The sequence below is a fragment of the Leuresthes tenuis genome, unplaced genomic scaffold (assembly GCF_036924035.1).
Source record: "Leuresthes tenuis unplaced genomic scaffold, fLeuTen1.0.hap1 SCAF_1, whole genome shotgun sequence".
Classification (NCBI taxonomy): domain Eukaryota; kingdom Metazoa; phylum Chordata; class Actinopteri; order Atheriniformes; family Atherinopsidae; genus Leuresthes; species Leuresthes tenuis.
In genome coordinates, this window is record NW_027325355.1 from 8,437,576 (window position 1) to 8,461,565 (window position 23,990).

A 23,990-nucleotide genomic window follows, 5' to 3' on the forward strand; every position below is an offset into this window, starting at 1 on the left:
ACGAAGGGTAGTTTATTGTTCAGAGAATTAAAAAATATATATTACTCTAATTAAAAAGGCAGTAAAAAGCAGGCTAACACTTCTTGCTAGTCTTACAAGAGCAGCACGTCTTCTCCCTTCACTCTCTCTCGCAATTCCAATTCTTCTCCGTATCATCATAGATTGAATAATTATAGTTATAAGAAACACGGTCAGATTGATGGAAGACGGCATTTCGATAGAGCTACCAGAGTTTTCTAGATAACAGTATGTTGTTTTTTTCCTAGTGAATTTTCCACTCTGTAACTTGCTGTTACTAAAGAGCCAAGATAATAAAATATAAAAATATGCTTAGATAGAAAACAAAATACGAAAATAAAAATTACATGACAGTAATCAAAAGCCTCCAATTTAACAAAAATGCAATTGTAAACAGACAAAATTGCGTGAGACGACATTAATGTAACGTTTTCATTGTGCAACAGCGATGACTTAATTACCGGCGCCGAGATGGTGTCCGAAAGATTTCTCTGTTGAGCTCACTATAGAGTGCACTACATTTATTTTCCTATATAGGGAGTAGGGAGTAGGACATGAGTGAATGATTTCGTGTGTAAGTACTTCTTATTATTATTATTTGATTTTTAATGGCAGCTGGCATCCTTGATGTTGCATATGCCGCCATCTACTGGACTAAAATTCTTTCTAGTTATTCTTTTCTATATTATTTTAATTATTCCAGTTGACACCAGGAATCTTATGATTATTTTCCTCCCTTCTTTATTCTACTATAACTTTCAGATTATATTCTCTTATTCCTGTGTTCTGCAGCTCTATTTTCATTCTTTCCCTCTCCCTTCCATATCTAGGATGCTATCATCACATGTTCACTGTCTCCCTCTGCCCACAGCTACACTGCCCAGTTGGATGTTTCCCCATTATCTTAAGTGTATTATTCAGTTTACTATGTAATATTCTTATCCTGCTCATAATTACTTCTGTGTGAGTACCAGAGGGGGCGGCTTGCTTCATTGAGTGGAGGAGCTGAAATTGATGACGTTCCCCGGGCGTACTACGTGACACCTGCTTCTGGTGTAGTGCCGAAAAGAGACTGCTTACCAAAAAACAAGTGCCCCCGACGGGAACGCACATCAGCGCATCAGTTCAGAAGAAGTAAGCGTTGGTCTACTCGTAGATATAATATACGGGTCAGCTACCAGCATGGAGAGAAATGTTTTTTACTGTGCAATGTCAAAATGTCCTGTAGCCCAAGTGAAGAGGCTACTGAAAAAGAACGACGCAGATAAAAAAAAAGTTAAACATTTTTATGAAGAGTAGGAAATGAAAGCAGAAAGAATGTAGATAGTTTTAATGTCACATTAGATGGCAATCATATGACACAATGAGAAATCAGCAAGTGTTATCAGAGGTGGGTAATAACGACTTATATTTACTGAAGTAACTTTTTGGATAACTTGTACTTTTAAGAGTATAATTATGAATACAATAATGCAGTATATATAGAACTGTAACTAACGGTTTGCCTTTACATTCTGTGTAACATTCTCTGTGTTTACTAGATGCATGTACAGTGAATTTGGTCAATATCACTCCTTGCAGTAAAGACTTATAGGGACGGACATAGAGTGCAGTCAGTTTTCAGCAGGAGAAGCCCTGCTGAAAAGTCACCTATGTCCGTCAAGCGAGTTAAGATAAAGATAATCTTCGTTGTAATTATCCTCCCTGTGAGTGTCTTTAGTTTTTTTTTTTTTTAGATAAACCCTTTTTTTACATACCTTCCTTGAGTTGTGGGTTTTGAGTCCTCATCCATCAAAGGTCGTTACAGTTTGCAGCTCAAACATAAAAAAAAATGGTAAAAGCTGCAAAGCTGCAGCATCATCTCGAAATGATCACAACAAGGTAAAAAGGTGTGAGCAGAAGTAAAAGGAATATGAACTCCAATAGAATCCAGGTCAGAAAGGTGATCTTTAGTTTGGCTTTAAAAGCATTAACATCTTCTGTTCCACAGACGTGGTTGAGCTGTAAAAAATCTTCTTCCATTCATGTTTTAATAGCAGAGATACAATTTATAAGATGACCTACAGGCCCGGGGACATGTAAAGCTGGGTGTTATCAGCCTAATTATGGAAATAATGGAAAGCATATAAAGATCAAAAGGTGTTGGACCTAAAACTGAACCTGATTTTTTTTTTCTATAGCTTTATTTTAAACCCCATAAGAACAAGCATGGGATACAACAACAACCACAGATGATTATTATGGCTGAACAAACCGACAGAGATAGCAGGACGGATGTAATTAGTCCACTCCATCGGCCAAACCATCTCTCCAACATGTCCGTGAAGGGGTCGTTGATCCCTGAGTTCGCTATCAGTTCTGCCGAGAGTGATGTGAGACCCTCCAGGGCCTTGGAAAAAGTTCCGAACATTTTCAGTTCAGCAATACCTTTAACAGCATCCCTAGTGTAGTTTACAAAGCGCTGTTGGTTGTAATAGATGTAATTTATCCAATCAACATTCTTATTTTTTGTTGCCCACCAGAAAAGAAAAGATTCAAACCCTGAAGCTATTTGGTTTCTAGTTTTAAACTCATCCGGAACTCCCCTAGGAACCCCAATGCTGTCCAAGTACACTCTATTGTCAAATGAACCCCCAGGCACAGTTGAACGCTTTAGACGTCCGTTGGAAAAATGATATAGTTATACTATGACAGAAGAGTCCCTCCATCTTTTCCTCTTCTATGATTCAAGCAAAAGTGTTTTGACTCTTGTACTAGTCTTTCCCATAATATTAACTGGTGAGAAATGCCTTTTTCCCATAACATTGAATGTTCCTTCCCATAACAAGGAATGGGGAGAGAAGCACCTTTTCCCATAACATTGAATGTTCCTTCCCATAATAATGAATGGTGAGAAAAGCGCCTTTTCTCATAACATTGTGTGATCAGCAAGCATAAACAACATAAATAGCTGGAGCACCATTTTGTCGGGGAGACAACTCTGAGCGATCTTCCCGACAGGTTGTGTGGATTTGTGCGGACTTGTCTCTTTCCAGCAAGAAATAAATGTTTTGTGTTAATCGTATCCAGCGACTCTGAGCCTAATTTTGAGAGAATTTTTCTGACATAATGGTCCTTCGAGCCGGATTCTAACTCCTTTCCACCTTCCAGAATCGGAGCTGAAACCGTGCACGGGGGAGTCCAGGATTCCTAACTGAAGTCCTCTCAGCAGAGTTTCTGATAGAGGCCGGCTGCCACTGGCTGGAGGAAAGGTGAAAGGATCTATTTTTGAATCAGTGGACAGACTCGCTGGATTCTTCGTTGTTTAACTTACCAGTGGATTTATGGTAAGGAACCCTTTGTGTTACTATTGTTGGTGAGAAATAGTGTGATTATTAGGGAAAATTTTGATTAATTAACTAACAATTGGTGGAAACTGGAGGCCTTTAAATAAATTGGGGCGTTGCTATTTTCCTAAGAATATTACTATTTCGACTCCCTATGATGAACAAAAAATTTGGACCTCGTGATCCCTTGCCCGGATATGGGACACCGGGGCCTTCCCCCGGAGCCAGGCCCGGGGGTGGGGCCCGGCAGCGGGCGCCTGGTGGCCGGGCCTGTGCCCATGGGGCCCGGTCGGGCATAGCCCGAAATGATGACGTGGGTCCCCCTTCCGACGGGCTCACCAGCCGTGGGAGGGGCCAAGGGGGTCGGGTGCTATGTGAGCTGGGTAGCAGCCGAAGGCGGAGGCCTTGGCGGTCTGATCCTCGGCTACTGAAGCTAGCTCTTGGGACGTGGAATGTCACCTCTCTGTTGGGGAAGGAGCCGGAGCTGGTGCGCGAGGCTGAGCGGTTCCGGCTAGATATAGTCGGACTCACCTCGACGCACGGCTTGGGCTCTGGAACCAGTCCTCTTGAGAGGGGTTGGACTCTCTTCCACTCTGGAGTTGCCCATGGTGAGAGGCGCAGAGCAGGTGTGGGCATACTTATTGCCCCCCGGCTGTGTGCCAGTACATTGGGGTTTACCCCAGTGAACGAGAGGGTAGCCTCCCTCCGCCTTCGGGTGGGGGGACGAATCCTGACTGTTGTTTGTGCCTATGCGCCAAACAGCAGTTCAGAGTACCCACCCTTTTTGGAGTCTCTGGGGGAGGCACTGGAGAATGCTCCTACCGGAGACTCCCTCGTTCTGCTGGGGGACTTCAATGCTCACGTGGGCAATGACAGTGAGACCTGGAGGGGTGTGATTGGGAGGAACAGCCCCCCCGATCTGAATCAGAGTAGTGTTATGTTGTTGGACTTCTGTGCCAGTCATGGACTGTCCATAACGAACACCATGTTCAGGCATAAGGGTGTCCATATGTGCACTTGGCACAAGGACACCCTTTGCCGCAGTTCGATGATCGACTTTGAGGTTGTATCATCGGACTTGCGGCCGTATGTCCTGGACACTCGGGTGAAGAGAGGGGCGGAGCTGTCAACTGATCACCACCTGGTGGTGAGTTGGCTCCGCTGGTGGGGGAGGATGCCAATCAGACTTGGCAGGCCCAAACGTATTGTGAGGGTCTGCTGGGAGCGTTTGTCAGAATCCCCCGTCAGAAGGAGCTTTAACTCCCACCTCCGGCAGAGCTTCAACCATATCCCGGGGGAGGTGGGGGACATTGAGTCCGAATGGGCCATGTTCCGTGACTCCATTGCCGAGGCAGCTGATCGGAGTTGTGGCCGTAAGGTGGTCGGTGCCTGTCGTGGCGGCAACCCTCGAACCTGCTGGTGGACACCAGTGGTGAGGGAAGCCGTCAAGCTGAAGAAGGAGTCCTATCGGGCCTTTTTGGCCAGTGGGACCCTGGAAGCAGCTGATAGGTACCGACAGGCCAGACGGGCCGCGGCTTCGGCGGTTGCTGAGGCAAAAACTCGGGCCTGGGAGGAGTTCGGTGAGACCATGGAGAACGATTTCCGGACGGCCTCGAAGAGATTCTGGTCCACCATCCAGCGTCTCAGGGGGGGGGGAGCGGCTCACAGTCAACACTGTTTACAGTGGGGACGGGGCTTTGCTGACCTCAACTAGGGATGTTGTGAGTCGGTGGGGGGAGTACTTCGAGGAACTCCTCAATCCTACCAACACGTGCTCGGAAGAGGCAGAGTCGGAGAGCTCGGAGACGGGGCCTCCCATTTCTGGGGGTGAGGTTGCCGAGGTGGTCAAAAAGCTCCTCGGTGGCAAGGCCCCGGGGGTGGATGAGGTCCGTCCTGAGTTTCTCAAGGCTCTGGATGTTGTAGGGCTGTCTTGGCTGACACGCCTCTGCAGCATCGCGTGGACATCGGGGACAGTGCCTCTTGACTGGCAGATTGGGGTGGTGGTCCCCCTCTTTAAAAAGGGGGACCGGAGGGTGTGTTCCAACTATAGGGGTATCACACTCCTCAGCCTCCCTGGTAAGGTCTATTCGGGGGTATTGGAGAGGAGGATCCGTCGGATAATCGAGCCTCGGATTCAGGAGATGCAGTGTGGCTTTCGTCCTGGCCGTGGAACAGTGGACCAGCTCTATACCCTCGGCAGGATCCTGGAGGGTGCATGGGAGTTCGCCCAACCAGTCTACATGTGTTTTGTGGACTTGGAGAAAGCGTTCGACCGTGTCCCTCGTGGAGTCCTGTGGGGGGTGCTCCGGGAATATGGAGTGCCGGACCCCTTGATAGGATAAGTTTCCGGTGAGAGTTGGACTCCGTCAGGGCTGCCCTTTGTCACCGATTCTGTGCCTAACTTTTATAGACAGAATTTCTAGGCGGAGCCAGGGCGTTGAGGGTGTCCGATTTGGCGACCTCAGAATCGGGTCTCTGCTTCTTGCAGATAATGTGGTTCTGTTAGCGTCGTCAGGCCGTGACCTTCAGCTCTCACTGGAGCGATTCGCAGCCGAGTGTGAAGCGGCTGGGATGAGAATCAGCACCTCCAAATCCGAGACTATGGTTCTCAGCCGGAAAAGGGTGGAATGCTCTCTCCGGGTCGGGAATGAGATCCTTCCCCAAGTGGAGGAGTTCAAGTATCTCTTGTAGGTCTTGTTCACGAGTGAGGGACAAATGGAGCGGGAGATTGACGGGCGGATCGGTCCGGCGTCTGCAGTATTGCGGGCTCTGCACCGACCTGTTGTTGTGAAGAGGGAGCTGAGCCAGAAGGCGAAGCTCTCTACTTACTGGTCAATCTACGTTCCCATCCTCACCTATGGTCACGAGTTGTGGGTAGTGACCGAAAGAACAAGATCGCGAATACAAGCGACCGAAATGGGTTTCCTCCGCAGGGTGTCTGGGCTCTCCCTTAGAGATAGGGTGAGAAGCTCACTCATCCGGGAGGGGCTCGGAGTAGAACCGCTGCTCCTCCGCATTGAGAGGAGTCAGATGAGGTGGCTCGGGCATCTGGTTAGGATGCCCCCTGGGCGCCTCCCTGGGGAGGTGTTGCGGGCACGTCCCACTGGGAGGAGACCCCGGGGGAGACCCAGGACACGTTGGAGAGACTATGTCTCTCGGCTGGCCTGGGAACGCCTCGGGGTCCCCCCGGAAGAGCTGGAGGAAGTGGCCGGGGACAGAGACGTCTGGGTTTCTCTGCTCAAGCTGCTGCCCCCGCGACCCGACCCCCGGATAAGCGGCAGATGATGGATATTACTATTACTATTTCAAATTACTATTTCAAATGCAACCTAGTAAAGAAGCCTTTTAACTTTAACTGTGTATAAGTTATGTTGGAACACTCACAATTGAAGCAGTCAGAAAAAGTTAGCCTTTTAACTGGTAACCGTGTGTGGGTTGTGTTGGATTAACCCATAAAAGAAGCAGTCAGAAAAGGTCAGCCTTTTAACTGGTAACTGTGTATAGGATTAACCCATAGAAACCTAATAGCAGTCAGAAAAGGTCAGCCTTTTAACTGGTAACTGTGTGTAAATTGTGCTGGATTAACCCATAAAAGAAGCAGTCAGAAAAGGTCAGTTTTTTAACTGGTAACTGTGTATAGGATTAACCCATGAAAACATAATAGCAGTCAGAAAAGGTGAGGCAAAGGAAATAAGCCTTTTAACTGTTAACTGTGTGTAAATTGTGCTGGATTAACCCATAGTAGAAGCAGTCAGCAAAGGTGGATCAAAGAAAAAGCCTTTAGTACTGTAAGTAGCTTTTTAGCTGGTACTGTAAAAGCAGTCAGGAAAGGTGAAAGGTCTATGTGTGTTTTATTAAACCAGGATAGCAGAAGCAGTCAGCAAAGGTCAGTCCATAGTCTGTGTGAGAAGACTACAGGAATAAATAACTCCGCGCCGCGCGTTAGAAACAGAATCTTTCTTAAGAGAGTTTGCGATGAAATATCGCAAGAATTAAATCCATTTTAGTTTTGTTTGTGTCATACGTCTGATTGTTTGTTTGTTGAACGTCTGGTTGTTAAAACATTTGTTTGCTAAATGGGCTGGTTGTTGAATTTTTGCCCCCCATCTATGGTTATTTGTTAAATTGTTTGTCAAATTGTTTGTTAAAGTCTTTGCTGCAGTGTTGTTTTATTTGCTATGTATGTATGGGAGTAAAACAGCTGTGTGTGTGTGTTGTTGCTGATGGTAAAGGGCCTGTTTTTTTTGTTAAATTGTTTGTTTCATTGTTGAATTGTTGCTTTGTGACAGAATTGTTTGTTTTGCTAAGAGGGCTGGTTGCTGAATTATTTGTTTGTTAAATTGTTGTTTTTTCCTTCTTTGCTGCAGTGTTGGTTTATTTGCTATGTCTGTATAAGAGTGAAACAGCTGCTGGTGTGTGATGTTGCTGATGGTGACGACAGAAAAATGTATTACTGACTAACTGAGTTGAAGTAAACATTGGAGTCTGGTTGTTGCTCGTGACATAACGACAGAAGTAGTGTTTCATTCAGTAGTACTCAAAATAACTCCACTGAAAATTGATTAGCTGCAAGAGTACAGTATGGGAAATAACTGTTTTAAAGCTAACTGGAAGTTAAGTGGCAGTGCTAAAATCATGTTTCAGAAAAACCCCGAAAATATTAAATATTTAGACAGATGGGAGAAAATTTGGGTTTGAAGAGAATTTCAACGTTGAAAAGTGCGCAGAATTAGTAAAAGATATCGAGAGAGCAGGCCGTAGAAATAAAAATAAAAATAAAAAGAACGGTCTCGTGCAGGCCAAGGCCTGGCTCACTGAGGCACAGAGGAGAAAATCAGAGAGAGAAAAAAGGAGATAGATAAGCAACAAAAAGAGGTGTTAGGTGTTAAAAGAGAGATAAGACACAAGTAACTAGGTCAGGGAAAAATTTTAGTTCTGCATGGAAGGTGTACCGTGATCCAGCTAGCCAGGACGTTGAGAATTTGCCCATGATCCAAGTACCTAATCCGAGAGGGGGGGAGGAGGAAAGTGAATTCATGTACGTTTACCGACCATGGACAGCTGAGGATGTAAGAAAAGCAACGGAGGACATTCCACACCCAAAAGTAAATGTTAAGGGGTTTAAAGGTAGCCTAAAGAATCTGTATGAGAGCTACAGGTTGAATGGTTTGGAGTTGGAAAAAGCAGTGAGAAATGTGATGAGAGCGGATTGGTGTGTGATCCGTGGTGATTGGAGTGCCCTTAATACTCATGGAGCAGTTTTGCAGTATCAGTCAAGAGATCTAGCCGACAGATTTGAAGCTTTACTGAAACGAACTGAAACTAAATATACAAAACGGGCTGATTGGAACCAAATTAACCATTGTGTGCAGAAGGAATGGGAAGATGTTGATCTATATAATCATAGACTAAAAGAGGTGTTTGAATTCCACAGTGGACTGAGTCCGCCAGAAAATGGGGATGTTGACTCTCCTTATGAACAACAGTTGAAGACTGCAGGAGCAAGGATGAGGTTGGGAGTCAATTATGACTAGATAAAGAGAAAACAACTCCAGCTGTAACCAGGATGGAGGAAGTGTTGAACCTGGAGGGAATCGAACTAATGTTACAGTATGATGTCAAACCTGAGATTACACTGAATGTTTTAGGGGCGGAGGTGACTTTTCTATGCGACACAGGTGCAACACGAACTGTAATTCACCCTGATGACATTCCTGGAGTTGAGAAATCCAACGAAATTATTTGGGTCAAATCAGCAAATGGTAAGAGCCATCCTGAGCGTTTATCAAAACTCTTAACAGTAAAAGATGCACGGACTGGAGTGAGTGCTGATTGTCAAGTTGTCTTGTCCACTCTGTGTCCCTGTAATTTGCTGGGAATAGACATACTTCATGCATTGAAACTAGGGATAGTTCCAGAAGAAAAAGGGTTAACCGTTGTCCGAATGAAGCATTCGCGAGACCACCTTCATACTGGTATAGTTTGGATCTTGTTTCTACAGGCCCCAGTTCTATCGCGCTTCCACTCCTTAAAAAAGCAAAAGAACACGTCTCAGGAGAGCTCACCCTCAGGTCACCAGAGGAATTACACTGCACTATGTATTACAAATACACTCAAGGGCCTGACAGAAAGTATGAGAAACAATTCTTCAAAGAAAAACAGACCATGTTAAAATTGAAACACTTATACTGGAATAAAGAGGGTTGTTGCGCAGCTAGTTGTTCACTCTCCCCCAGCATGAGAAAGGTTTTAAGATCATGTAATGCACCTCATGTGTCACTCTTCAAATCCACAGATGACCACTGGAGGCGTTTAGGTGTGTTTGTGACTGCATGTGAAGAAGCCTCAGATTGGGAGGAAGTAAAACCAGGAATAGAATATTCCGAGATATTGGATGCATATACTAGTCCATTAAATTGGACCACACACGCAAAACCAAATGTGCACCTAGAAGGACAGATATGGCAACAAAAAAGCAGATTCTGATCCATTTTCACACTCACTGAAAGTGAAGAAGCAGAAATAAAAGGGCTACCAGAACACTTGTGGTCGAAGGGAGCAGCAGACGTGGGACTAATAAAAAATGTCGAACCCGTCTGTATAACTCCTCTTTCTTCTTTCAGGCCACATCAAAGACAATATCCACTTAAACCTGAGGCTGAGGAAGGAATAGGTCCAATTTTGGAAGCTTCTCTTAAATCAGGTTTTATAGTGGAATGTCCTGACTCTCCATGTAACACTCCATTGTTTCCTGTGAAAATGGCTCCTCCCTCCACTGGTTGGAGGATGGTGCAGGATCTGCAGGCAGTTAATAAAGCTGTTGTGCCACGGGCCCCCACAGTACCGGATCCAAATACTCTGTTAAATGATTTGTGACCGAGGAATAAGTACTTCACTGTTGTTGATATAAGTAATGCTTTCTTTTCTGTACCTGTGCACCCAGATAGTCAATTTTGGTTTGCTTTCACTTACAGAATGAAAAGATACACTTATACCAGACTTCCACAAGGATATTGTGAATCACCAACAATATTCTCTCAAGCAATGTCAGCTAACCTAGCCAAATTCAATCCTCCAAATGGCAGCCAAGTGTTGTTATATGTGGATGACATTTTATTGGCTTCACCGACAGAACAAGACTGCAAAATAGACACACTAGCGCTTTTGCAATTCTTGGCGGAACAGGGTCACAAAGTCAGTAAAAACAAATTACAACTGTGGGAAACTACTGTAAAATACTTGGGCTACGATCTCTCACAAGAAGGCAGACATTTAGATGAAGCGAGAAAGACAGCAATCTTGCAAGCACCAAAACCAAAAAAAAAAAGACAAATGATGTCCTTTCTGGGAGTTATTAATTTTTGCAGGAGTTGGATATCGAACTATGCATTCATTACAGCCCCCTTATCTGCCTTGATCTATGACACCCCCTTGGCTGCCACAGATTCTTTAGTATGGACACCAGAAGCAGACGAGGCATTTTTAAAAATAAAACAACTGTTAGTCAGTTCATCTGTGCTAGGATTACCAGATTACTCAAAACCCTTTGTCTAAACAGTGGATTGCAAAGAGGGATATATGACATCAGTGTTAACTCAAGCACATGGGGGAAAATCCAGACCAATTGCCTACTACTCTTCCCGATTGGATGCAGTGGCCAGAGCACTGCCACCTTGTGTTCAAGCAGTGGTAGCTGCCTCGATGGCAGTGCTCTCATCAGCAGCCATTGTGTTATTTCACCCACTAACACTTAAAGTACCTCATGCTGTGGCTGTAATATTATTGTAGAACAAAATCTCGTATCTATCCCCCTCCCGACATCTCTCCTGCATGACTGTTCTCCTTTCACAGCCACACCTCACTGTGGAACGATGTACTACACTTAATCCATCCACATTGATGCCTACTTCACAGGATGGGGAGCCACATGATTGTATAGCAGAAATATCTATCAGTGTTTTGCCCAGACCGGATTTGACTGATACTCCCTATGAAAATGCAGAAATAACTATGTTTGTAGATGGTTCCAGCAAGAAGAATACTGATGGAACAAATGCTACAGGTTTTGCTGTAGTAACTGAAACTGAAACTCTCTTAAAGCAACCACTACCGAAGAAATTCTCTGCTCAAGCAGCCGAATTAGTAGCTTTAACGGAAGCTTGCAAATTAGGAAATGGTAAGGTTGTGAATATCTACACTGACAGTCAATATGCTTTCTCAACAGTTCATGTTTTTGCACAACAATGGAAAAACAGGGGAATGACAACTTCTACTGGAAAAGCTATAAATCATAAAAATTTGATTTTAGCATTATTAGATGCTATCCTGCTTCCTACTAAAGTAGCAGTATGTAAATGCACTACGCATACTAAAAACACGGATTATGTTTCAAAAGGTAATAGAAAGGCAGATGAAGAAGCAAGAAAAGCTGCTCAGCTGCCTACAGAGAACCTCCTCCTGTTCTCGAAAGAAGAAACTGATACAGGAATAAACCATCAAGTGTTATGTGATATGCAAAAAACCGCCCCAACACCGGAAAAACAGAAATGGCTAAATAAAGGTGCCATTTACAACACACAATCAAACTTATATGAGTGACCTGAAGGGAAGCCCATACTGCCAAAAGGCTTATTTAGATGTGCTGCAATAGTGAGTCATGGACCATGTCATGTCTCTGCAGGAGGGATGGCTGCAACAATAAACAAAGTCTTTAGCGCGTATGGCTTCATTAATTATTCAAAGAATTTTTGTCTAATGTGTCTAATCTGTGCAAAACACAATCCACAGGGCAATCTAAGACCAAGAAGACGACAATTCCCCAAACCAACGTACCCTTTTCAACACATTTGTATGGATTTCATTGAACTAAATAAATGTAAAGGGAAACGATTCTGCTTGGTGATAATCGATGTTTTTTCCAAGTGGGTTGAAGTATTTCCATGTACACAGGCAGATGCACTCTCAGTAGCAAAAGCATTGGTAAAAGAAATAATTCCTAGATTTGGAATTCCTGAAAAAAATTATAGTGATAATGGGACACATTTTGTAAACAATATCATCTCTCTAATGGCAAAGAACTTACAAATAGATCTCAGAAACCACTGTGCATATCATCCACAGTCAGCAGGTTTGGTGGAGAGGCACAATAGAATAATTAAATCAAGACTGAAGAAAATCATGGAAGAAACTAAAAAGAACTGGGTTTACTGTTTACCACTAGTAGTCCTAAACATGCATGTAACTCCAACGAATACAGGATTAACTCCATTTGAAATTATGTATGGCAGACCATTTTTACTCCCACAATTAAAACCATTCTCCAGACATGACGAAGAAAGAGAAGAAACTCTAGCAGATTACATGGTGAAAATGTTAACAAGCAGAGAGATCTCTTCTGTCAATTCTGTTCCAGGTGAACCTGTGGAGGAAGCGCTGAAGACAGTAAAACCCGGTGACTGGATCCTCATCAAAGTGATAAAGAAAAAGAACTGGTCAACTCCAAGGTGGGAAGGGCCATATCAGGTATTACTTACAACACCCACAGCAGCTAAAATAGCAGAAAGGACTTCCTGGATTCACTTATCCCATTGCAAACTAATAAGGCCACAGCTTTTAGAAGAAGGGAAAAATTTGTTACCCACCACAGTTCTCTGAGGCATAAGTCTGACTACAAAGGGGAATTCTCTCAACAGGAGGGGGATCGTCTCAACCTCAGTGAAGAAAACAACGGCTAAAACAGGAACATAGGGTGTGGCTAAAATAGACAGGGGAAATGGACAGGCAGCGGCCGTGGCATCCATTCAGATTAGAGGGATTATGTGGATTAAGAGGAACCAGCTGTGTACTTTTAGTCATTGCTCTTACTTTGGTACTCCCGATTATTTGGAATGAAAAACAAATAAATGGAACTAGGGAGAAAGTGTTATATGAAAATACCACTGTTCTGCCTCCCACCTTCTTCACACAGATGATCCAGAGAGAGACAAGGTCCATGAGATTCAACAGAGAAATTGTCAACCTGTTTTTTGTTGCAGGAATGGACGGAGTGGCTGAGATTGATTTCTGCTCGGTTATTAACTGTAAGGACAACCAGAAAGCCCATGTATTCTCTGAAAAATACATTTGTGAAACCTATGCAGGTACCAGATTTCCAGGGGATCGCCGATGTAACAGTTGGAATTTTGTAATAACGAATAGTGGACCACATCTTTGGAATTATAAACCCCAAAAAGCATCAACCGGCCCGGACCCCCTTTCTGATCGTTTATCCATCATTAAGGGGCAGTTTGATCCAAACTGTAAGATTGACGAATGCAATCCACTCATTAGAACTTTAAAAAGACCCAAACCGAGTGACACAGGTGTTAGGCTCACATGAAAAAGGGTTTGATCGGAAACTTTATGATTACGGTAACAGATATTGAAAAAAAAAACTCACAAGAACAAATCCTACAAATATGCAAACATCTTCAGTAATACACCACCCCCTGAGCGCCATATCAAATATCTCACTGATCTAACTTACGAGGACAAATTGGCCTTGGAAACAGATTATGGAGTATCGTAATGAATGGCTTGAATGGATGGTGTATACAGCATGACAAAACAATCGATCTAATTGCATTGCATGTGCTAAAGCCAGACCATACTTGGGAACTGTACCATTTCACTTAGGCGATCATCATCAATCTGACCCCACTAGTTTACAATGTGTATTACAATTGTATAATGAATCTTTTGTACCAATCACAAAGCAATGTAAAACTATCTCTTTGTTGTTCCCAGCAGTTAAGAAAAGAGATGTACCACCCTTAGCGTTGGTTTATAAGGGTAATTATACATGTTTCATTCACAGGGGTACAAGTAAGGATGTGGGTACACTCATGTCAGATTATTGTCAAGAATCCATCAATGTCACTCAGGACGCAGGTAACTACCCAGCATCTTGGTTTCGGAACCAGACTTCCATGAGAGCAGACCTCTGGTGGCTGTGTGGGGATAGGAAACTGAGGCCAGTCCTTCCGCCCAATTGGCAAGGCAGTTGTGCAGTGGCCCAACTACTGATGCCTTTCCATCTGTTAGCCTTGGAGGATTTCAAGGCAGTGAGTAAGAATCTCTCTGCAGAGGGACTGGGACGGAGACGTCTAATACGTTCAACTGCGCCTGGGGGTTCATTTGACAACAGAGTGTACTTGGACAGCATTGGGGTCCCTAGGGGGGTTCCGGATGAGTTCAAAGCTAGAAACCAAATAGCTTCAGGATTTGAATCTTTTCTTTTCTGGTGGGCAACAATAAATAAGAATGTCGATTGGATAAATTACATCTATTACAACCAACAGCGCTTTGTAAACTACACTAGGGACGCTCTTAAAGGTATTGCTGAGCAATTAGGTCCAACATCACTTATGGCATGGCAAAATCGGATGGCTTTGGATATGTTGTTAGCAGAGAAAGGGGGTGTATGTAAAATGTTTGGAACCATTTGTTGCACCTTCATTCCTAACAATACTTCTCCAGATGGAAGCATCACCAAGGCCCTAGAGGGTCTCACATCACTCTTGGCAGAACTGATAGCGAACTCAGGGATCAACGACCCCTTCACGGACATGATGGAGAAATGGTTTGGCCGATGGAGTGGACTAATTACATCCGTCCTGCTATCTCTGTCGGTTTGCTCAGCCATAATAATCATCTGTGGTTGTTGTTGTATTCCTTGCTTGAGACGACTGTCGAAGAAGCTGATTGAAACCGCTCTTACCCGCGTGATGTATCAGCAGATACAAGATAAAGAAAATGAGGATGAAGAACAACGCGAAGATAACGTTTAAAGGACAATGCACCTTGCATGGCCCCGAGTGAATTCTCAATTATTTGTTTAATGAAAATCTTTTTGAAGTGTTAAACGATGATGTCGAAGATGTACAGGGCTATGCAAAGGAGACAGGGAAAAGAGGTGGTAAAGACCTCTTCCGGGAAGTGAAGTGCTAGTAACCTCTCCTTCCAAGATTCTTAACCGTTCAAGACCAAGCCGGACTGATTTTCCGCCAGAAGCAGACGATTGCAGTGTTGGTGACGGAACTGCACTGAATAAACAGCATTGTATTCATTTTTGTTATGTTATTCATATTTCCATTTTTATTATTCCATTTTATTAATTGTGTTACTAATTTTTGTTATGTTATTCATATTTCCATTTTTATTATTCCATTGTATTAATTTTGTTATGTTTTTCATATTTCATATTTCCATTTTTATTCATTAATGATTTAGTCATAGTTTTATTCATTAATAATTTAGTCATAGTTTTATTGATTTTTGTCCTTATTGCCATCTATTTTTGTTATTATTCCATTGTATTAATTTTGTTATGTTTTTCATATTTCCATTTTTATTATTCCATTGTATTAATTTTTGTTATGTTTTTCATATTTCCATATTTCATATTTCCATTTTCCCATATTTCATATTTCCATTTTTATTCATTAATCATTTAGTCATAGTTTTATTGATTTTTGTATTATCCTTATTGCCATGTATTTTTGGTTGTGTATCCGTTTTGTGTTTGCTGGTCACACCTAGATCCATCACCATTCATTGAAATTAACGGTTCGGAGTGCGACCTTTGATACTGAGTGAGTGACTAAGCGGTCGGTGGCCAAGGAGAGAATGGGACCATAGGAGAATTTTCCCGTAAATAAAGCAAATGGGTTTTTCGCTCCTATGCACTGCGAACGGTAGAAATACATTCAATGTTAATTGTACGGGGTGCAGGGTTTTTGGAGTTTTAATACTTCATAGCATAAACAGGAGGGAATGTTGGAAAAATTATATAGTTATACTATGACAGAAGAGTCCCTCCATCTTTTCCTCTTCTATGATTCAAGCAAAAGTGTTTTGACTCTTGTACTAGTCTTTCCCATAATATTAACTGTAGAGAAATGCCTTTTCCCATAACATTGAATGTTCCTTCCCATAACAAGGAATGGGGAGAGAAGCACCTTTTCCCATAACATTGAATGTTCCTTCCCATAATAATGAATGGTGAGAAAAGCGCCTTTTCTCATAACATTGTGTGATCAGCAAGCATAAACAACATAAATAGCTGGAGCACCATTTTGTCGGGAAGACAACTCTGAGCCATCTTCCCGACAGGTTGTGTGGATTTGTGCGGACTTGTCTCTTTCTTGCAAGAAATAAATGTTTTGTGTTAATCGTATCCAGCGATTCTGAGCCTAATTTTGAGAGAATTTTTCTAACACTGTGTAAATGCCAGAAGGTGAGTCTAATAACGTTATCCTGTCCTATCCTATCCTTTTTTTTTTCTCCTTCTCCTGTTCAGCATTATGGCAGCAGAATTGTAGTCTGAATACCTTTGATGCCAAACAGATTTGCTTTGCCAAGGGAAGTTTTATAAATGTAAAGCTCCCCTTGATGCCCATTTATTTATTTCTGTTGACAATATATGACATGTAATAGAACTGAACCGGACCGGGGGACAAGGAAAGAAGAACAGGAAAGAAGAGGAAACAGAACAAAAATAGAAACAAAAACCAGACAACCAGCTGCTACACCTGTAAAAAACAAAACAGACAACAATCCATGGCCTCTGAGGGGAATCCAGCCTTAGCGCCACCAGGAGCACCTGAAAGCAGACAAGCAGAGAAAAAACAAACACACAAACAAACAAAAACAAGCACACGAAGCGGTAATCGCATACAACACAGCTGTGGATATAGATGACCTGAGACGACATGATAATACATCAACTGCTTAGCGACCATGCTACTGGGCTAAAAACTGTATGTGTGTGTGTGTGAGAACATGCAACACCCATGGCACAGGACCTACATGATAACCGTGCTTAGTTATGAGTGTATAAGTGTACAGAGCCACAATCCACACAGCCACGCAGTGGGTCAGCGCCTGCCCCAGGGCCCCTGGCCAAGTGCCCTGGGAGTCAAGACGTGCCCACAGGTGGGTGAAGTCGCAAGCAGCGGGGAGAGGCAACGCCGCCCCCTCATCGGGAGAAGCACAGGCAGGCCAGGTGACAGCAAGTCCCAGATCCAGGCCCAATCATAACCACACACACTTTCACGTCCCATACATCCACACATCCACACGTCCTCCCTCCCTCGACTCCGCTGGGGTGTAGTGCAGTGGGCATACCAGGGGGCCAGCAGCCCCCCAGCCACCACAGACCCCGAACCAGCAGAACAATTAATTAATCCTCCTGGCCTCTCCCGCCCCGAGCAGCAACCAGGAAGCAGGGGTGTGGAAAGAAGACCCCTCCCCTCACCCTTCTGGCTCTTCAATATTTTCTAATAGTGAGCAATTAAAATTGAGGGGCAGCCAAACTTGTAGAACTGGGAGCGCGGCCCTCTGGGCAGCCTACATACCCAAAGAGCCCCGCCCACCAGATGCCACTCAGTATAACCACCCCCCAAGACCTAATGTGTGTGTGTGAGTGTGTTTGATAAGTAGTAATGTCTAAGGTGTAATTAAAACAGGGGCGGGGAACTGCAGAGTGCAACCAAAGGGGACCACCTACGTGGCCCCATCCACTACACCCCACCGAACACACACGCCCCCAAAACCCTTCATGTGTGAGTGTGTGCTGTGTACAGGAGCCAGAAGGGAGAGGGGTATGGGGATATACACTACTCTCCCCCGGAGAGGGCAGCCAGGGACTGGCAGCAATAGGCAGCCCCGCTACCTGGGAGCCAACCCAGGGCAGGAGGGGCCTGCAGCGACCACATTCCGGGAGCTACTGTACCCCCAGAAGGTACCCATCCTGCCCCACCCCACCCCGGAGGACCTCTACAAAAAACAAACAAACAAACCACCCGGTCACACCAGTCGCAGCAGCCCGGGCCTGAGACCCACCATCACCCAGCCCCCCCCCAAAAGGGGAAAAGCACCGCCCCCCCCCCCCCCCCCCCCCCACCGCACACCGCACACCCCAACACCCTGAAAAAAAACCAACCATCTGCGGACACCTTGGAGGTCCCAGAGCAACAAGCCCGGCACCAGGACCTGCACCAACCCACCCATACTGTGGCGCGTCCAGGGCAACCCAGCCTCCCCAGGCACAGGCAGGGCCCCCCCCCCCCGGGGCGCAAGGCAGCGCCCAGCCACCAGGGCCCAGGCCCAGCACCACCACCTACGCCAGAGCGGCCCGGCCACCTGGCATAGAGCCAGCAGCCACCACCCCAAGGCCCCTAAGGGACCCCGCCCCACACCGCAAGACAGCCCCACCCGCAAGCCCCCAAAACTGCCCTCCAAGCCCGACACACAGTCCCCCCCAGCAATGACCAACCCGGTCCCCACGACCCGAGAGACCACCAGACGCCCGAAGCCACACAGCCCCCCCCAGCACACACCCAACCGCCCAGAGCGACGGGACAGCAACCCACCACCACTACTATGTGATAAAGCTAATCAGAGGGGACCAGAGAGAATGAAATTCAGCCAATTGATGTTTTGAGGAGGCAGACATTGTTTCCATGCTAATATAGTCTAAAAGAAAATTTCTAAACTGGTTAATACACAGATTGTTCTTCGCTTTCCAGTTCATGAGAATAGTTTTCTTTGCGATACATAACACTGTGAGAACCATGTGTGCTGAGTTAATTTCCATGTTGATGTTGTCTAAGTCACCCAGTATGCACAGTGTGGGGCATGCAGGGATGCTACACTTTAGCCATGTTGATAGGTGTGAAGGGACTTTACTATGTTATATGATCCATATGATATACATGAACACTAAATACAGTCCTTTGTAATCTTAGTTATCGTATGATGTTTGTGTATCATGGATGGTGTTTGCTATGTTGATGGTTACTTTATATTGCTACTGCAGACCAAAGCCAAATAACAGGAACACAAACCCTACACCTTGCTACTCTAAACAAGTAAACGTTCTGGAGACAACATCTTCTCTCCTTTTTAAATAAAATAGAATAAAAGAAGCTAAACATAGTTTTTTGGAGTTTCTCATGTTCACAAAACAGATAGAAAAACTAAATCTACATCTGTCTAATTAGTTAGTTAAGCCTAACTAACTAATGAGATGGGAGCAAATAAACTGATGAATTAATGAATCAATTAAACAAATTAATTGTAAAACTGATAAATAACTGTCACCAAGTTCTTCCTCAGAGAAACTGCTGGGTTTTTATTTCCAACAAAATATCATCTCACATCACTTGTAAGATGATATTTTGTTGTGAACTGACACTTTATAAATAAAATGAATTGATTTGAAACAACGTTTAATGCTGATTCAGCTGTTTTTCTACAGTTAATAAATAAATAATGTATTTAAAAGGAAATATATCTATTTTTTGTAATTACAGAGCTTTGTTTTATGGGCTTTGACCACTGGCAGCAGCCTCAGAAGAGCCTCCTCTGAAGCAGAGTATTTCCTCAGGTCAAACACATCTAGATCTTTTCCTGATGACAGTAAGATGAAGACCAGAGCTGACCACTGAGCAGGAGACAGTTTATCTGTGGAGAGACTTAAAGCAGACTGCAAGAAAGCTGGAGAGACAGTGGCGTTCCTCTAATTTAGAAGAGTCTTAATTAGTCTGGAAAGATAGTTTAATAACATATAAGAAAGCACTTCGTAAAGCTAAAACTGCTTATTATTCATTATTGATAGAAGAGAATAAGAATACTCCCAGGTTTCTTTTCAGCACTGTTGCCAGGCTGACAAAGAGTCCGAGCTCTGTTGAGTCATGTATTCCTTTAACTCTCAGCAGTGATGATTTCATGAGATTCTTCATCAATAAAATTAGAGACGAAGATTAATGGAATCCTTCCCACTATTATCACTGATGTATCATCAAGTAGAGCAGCTTTAGAAGTATCTTTCGAATCTGATTTGTATTTAGACAGCTTCTGCCCAGTTGATCTTTCTGAGCTAACAACAGCAATAGTCTCTTCTAAACCATCAACTTGTATTTTAGACTCAATCCCAACCAGACTGTTCAAGGAGGTTTTCACCTTAATTGACACTTCCATATTGGATTTGATCAATCTGTCTTTGTTGATAGGATATGTACCTCAGACTTTTAAGGTTGTTGTAATTAAACCTTTACTTAAAAAACCTACTCTTGATTCAGAAGTGTTGGCTAATTATCGACCTATATCCAATCTCCCTTTTCTGTCTAAAGTTCTTGAAAAAATAGTTGCAGTTCAACTTTGTGATCATTTACATAGAAATAATCTGTTTGAAGAGTTTCAGTCAGGATTCAGAGTGCACTATAGCACAGAAACAGCACTGGTGAAAGTTACCAATGATCTCCTCTTAGCCTCTGATAGCGGACTTGTTTCTGTGCTTGTCCTGTTGGATCTCAGTGCTGCATTTGATACGATCGATCACAGCATTCTGTTACAGAGACTTGAACATGTTATTGGGATTAAAGGAACTGCATTAGGCTGGTTTAAGTCATATTTATCTGATAGATTCCAGTTTGTTCTTGTAAATGAAGAATCTTCCTCACACATTGGAGTAAGTCATGGAGTTCCTCAGGGTTCTGTTCTTGGACCGATTCTTTTTACTTTATACATGCTTCCATTAGATAACATTATTAGACAGCATGGCATAAATTTCCATTGTTATGCTGATGATACTCAGCTGTACCTATCTATGAAACCAGATGAAACCAATAGGTTGGTCAGACTACAAGCCTGTCTTAAAGACATAAAGACCTGGATGACTCAGAACTGTCTGCTTTTAAATTCAGACAAAACTGAAGTTGTTCTCTTTGGACCTGAGCGCTTCAGGGAGAAATTGTCTAGTTATATAGTTACTCTAGATGGTATTTCCTTGGCTTCTAGTTCTACAGTGAGGAACCTTGGAGTTATTTTGACCAGAATTTATCATTTGACGCACATATAAAACTGGTTCCTAGGACTGTCTTCTTTCACCTTCGTAATATTGCTAAAATCAGGAACATCCTGTCTCAGGGTGATACAGAGAAACTAGTTCATGCATTTGTTACTTCAAGATTGAACTACTGTAATTCCTTATTATTGGGCTGTCCCACATATTCTCTGAAAAGCCTCCAGCTGATCCAAAATGCTGCAGCCAGAGTTCTGATGAGAACTAACAGGAGAGATCATGTTTCTCCAGTTTTAGCTTCTCTTCATTGGCTCCCTGTTAAATTCAGAATAGAATTTAAGATTCTTCTCCTCACATATAAAGCTCTTAATGACCGAGCTCCATCATATCTTAAAGATTTAAGCTGGAATAAGCTGCCAGTAAATGTCCGGGAAGCAGACACCCTTTCCACTTTTAAGATTAGGCTTAAAACTTTCCTATTTGATAAAGCTTATAGTTAGGGATGGCTCAGGTAATCCTGAAACATCCCATAGTTAAGCTGCTATAGGCTTAGACTGCTGGGGGACCTCATCTGTCACACCTTTCCTCACTTTCCTCTCTTTTTCCCCGTTTAAATTCTCAATTGATTTTATGTACATGTGACATTATTGCTGTTATTAACTTGTGTTTCCCTGTTCCAACAGATATCCTTTGAATGGCGTTATGGTGTTTTTCCCCCCTCTTTTCCCTCTTTTCTGTCTTCTCAAACCCCAGCTGGTCGAGGCGGATGGCCACCCTTCCTGAGTCTGGTTCTGCCAGAGGTTTCTTCCTGTTAAAAGGGAGTCGTTCCTTTCCACAGTCGCCACAGGCACGCTCAGGACGGGAGATTGGACTAAAGACAAGTTTCGGTGCAATCTGTTGGTTTCCTTAGCTAGGATATTATTTTTTTAATTGGCTCTATAAGAATTAATTGGATTATGATTACAATTAATTGAATTCCAATTGGCTTGAATTGGACTATATTACTTAAGTGCCTTGAGATGACAATTGTTGTAATCTGGCGCTATATAAATAAAATTGAATTGAATTGAATTGAACAACATGTGCACTTTGCAGGCTGTGGATCAGAATATATGACAATGGAATGTGGGGTTCCACAAGGTTCAGTTTTGGTGCCGAAACTCATTTGTGAGGTTACAGAACTCTTACACTTTGTCTTGTTTGCAGATGATGCAAATTTCTTTTGTTCAGGTGATAATTTAATAACATTATCCAGTAAAGTTGGAAATGAAACGGTTAAACTTCAATCTTGGTTTGAAAGAAATAAGTTATTGTTAAATTTGTAAAAAAAAACTAAATTCATGGTTTTCTATAAAAAATGGATAACATTCGATTATCATTTGCAGGTGTTAATATTGAGAAGGTGTCAGAGATCAGGTTTCTGGGAGTTATTTATGAAGCATTGACATGGAAATATCATACAGCACATATAAAAATAAGGTCTGAAAAAGCATTTTCATTCTGAATAAGGTTATGTACGTTTTTCATTGTAAGACAATGAGAATGTTCTGCTGTTCACTGATATTGCCTTATTTTAGTTATTGTGTGGAAGTTTGGGGGAAAACGTATGTAAGTAACAGAAACTCATTGAATCTATGTCAGAATCTGACCTAAAGCTGAAATTAGAAAACACACCGATGCATTATTTATTAAGTCAGCTTTATTGAAACTTACAGATATAATAGAACTGCAGACGTTATTTGTCGTGTTTAAAGCAAAAAAACTAAATTATGCAAAGGTTGCTTGTATTTACTGCAAAAGATAAATATCACAGAAGGAAATCTGATCTCAAAAATCAAACGGCTCGTACCAATTTAAAACAAATGTGTATCTCAGCTGCTGGAGTCAAACTTTGGAATTCTCAACATAATGATTTAAAAGGTTGTTCAGATGTTTGTCACGATTGTTTAAGTGTGGACCCCAGAGCGGATAAACAGAAACGGGCAAGGTGGAGGTGATTTAAAAAATAACTCACTTTATTGAGGACCTGAACACACAAATACCACCTGCGGAAAGGGCTGAAGCAGATAGGCAGCTGACTCACAGGTGAGCTCAGGCACATGACACAGATAATCCAAGGAAGAGTAAATCCAAAAACGTAATAATAAATCCAAAACGGTAAGAGTCATCCAAAACAAGACTATGGTTTAACATTGAAAACCAGAATGATCACTGATAATGCAGACTATCTGGCAAAGAATGGGAAAGACGACAAGGTATTTCTACATGGAAGGTAATTAGGAACAGATAGAAAACGGATGTGTCAGGGCTGCATATCATCCCTTCCTCTTGTTGGTGGAAGGAAAAACCAGGATAAGAAAAAACACTAAGCGGAACCTGGAGTTGCAGCCTTGGCTGTGCCACTGTTTCCCTGTTCAAAAAAATGTATAAGGAGAAAACAATTAGACATTATAGACTGGAATTCTAACTGGATGTTTATATTTACTCATTTATTTAGAGTTTTCTCCATGTTGCAGCTAATAAGAGTGTTTGATGGTGAATGTAAATCGAAATAATAAACCATCTTAGACTTTTTTCTGTTAAAGTAAATCAGTTTATAAATAAGAATTAGATTCTTCTAACTGCTCCTTCCCAATCTTGAAAAGTGTCGATTTAAATTATGTTTCACAATTTCTTTTCTTTTTATTTGTTGTACTGTTCATGAAATGAATATATTATGTATATATATATATATTCTAAATAATGTGCTGTTGAATTATTCCACTCTATTTCACTCAGTTTCTCCTCTATCAGCCTGAGTT

The 23,990-nt window shown here is 42.8% G+C and overlaps 1 long non-coding RNA gene across 1 annotated transcript; it reads left to right on the top strand.

The window, feature by feature from the left end:
* Positions 1 to 906: 906 nt before the first annotated feature.
* LOC140292605 (uncharacterized) lies at positions 907 to 16,560 on the top strand. Its single transcript, XR_011912576.1, has 3 exons — positions 907 to 1,152; positions 3,169 to 3,344; positions 12,757 to 16,560. It is a non-coding gene; the product is annotated as an uncharacterized lncRNA (long non-coding RNA).
* The last annotated feature ends 7,430 nt before the right edge of the window (positions 16,561 to 23,990 follow it).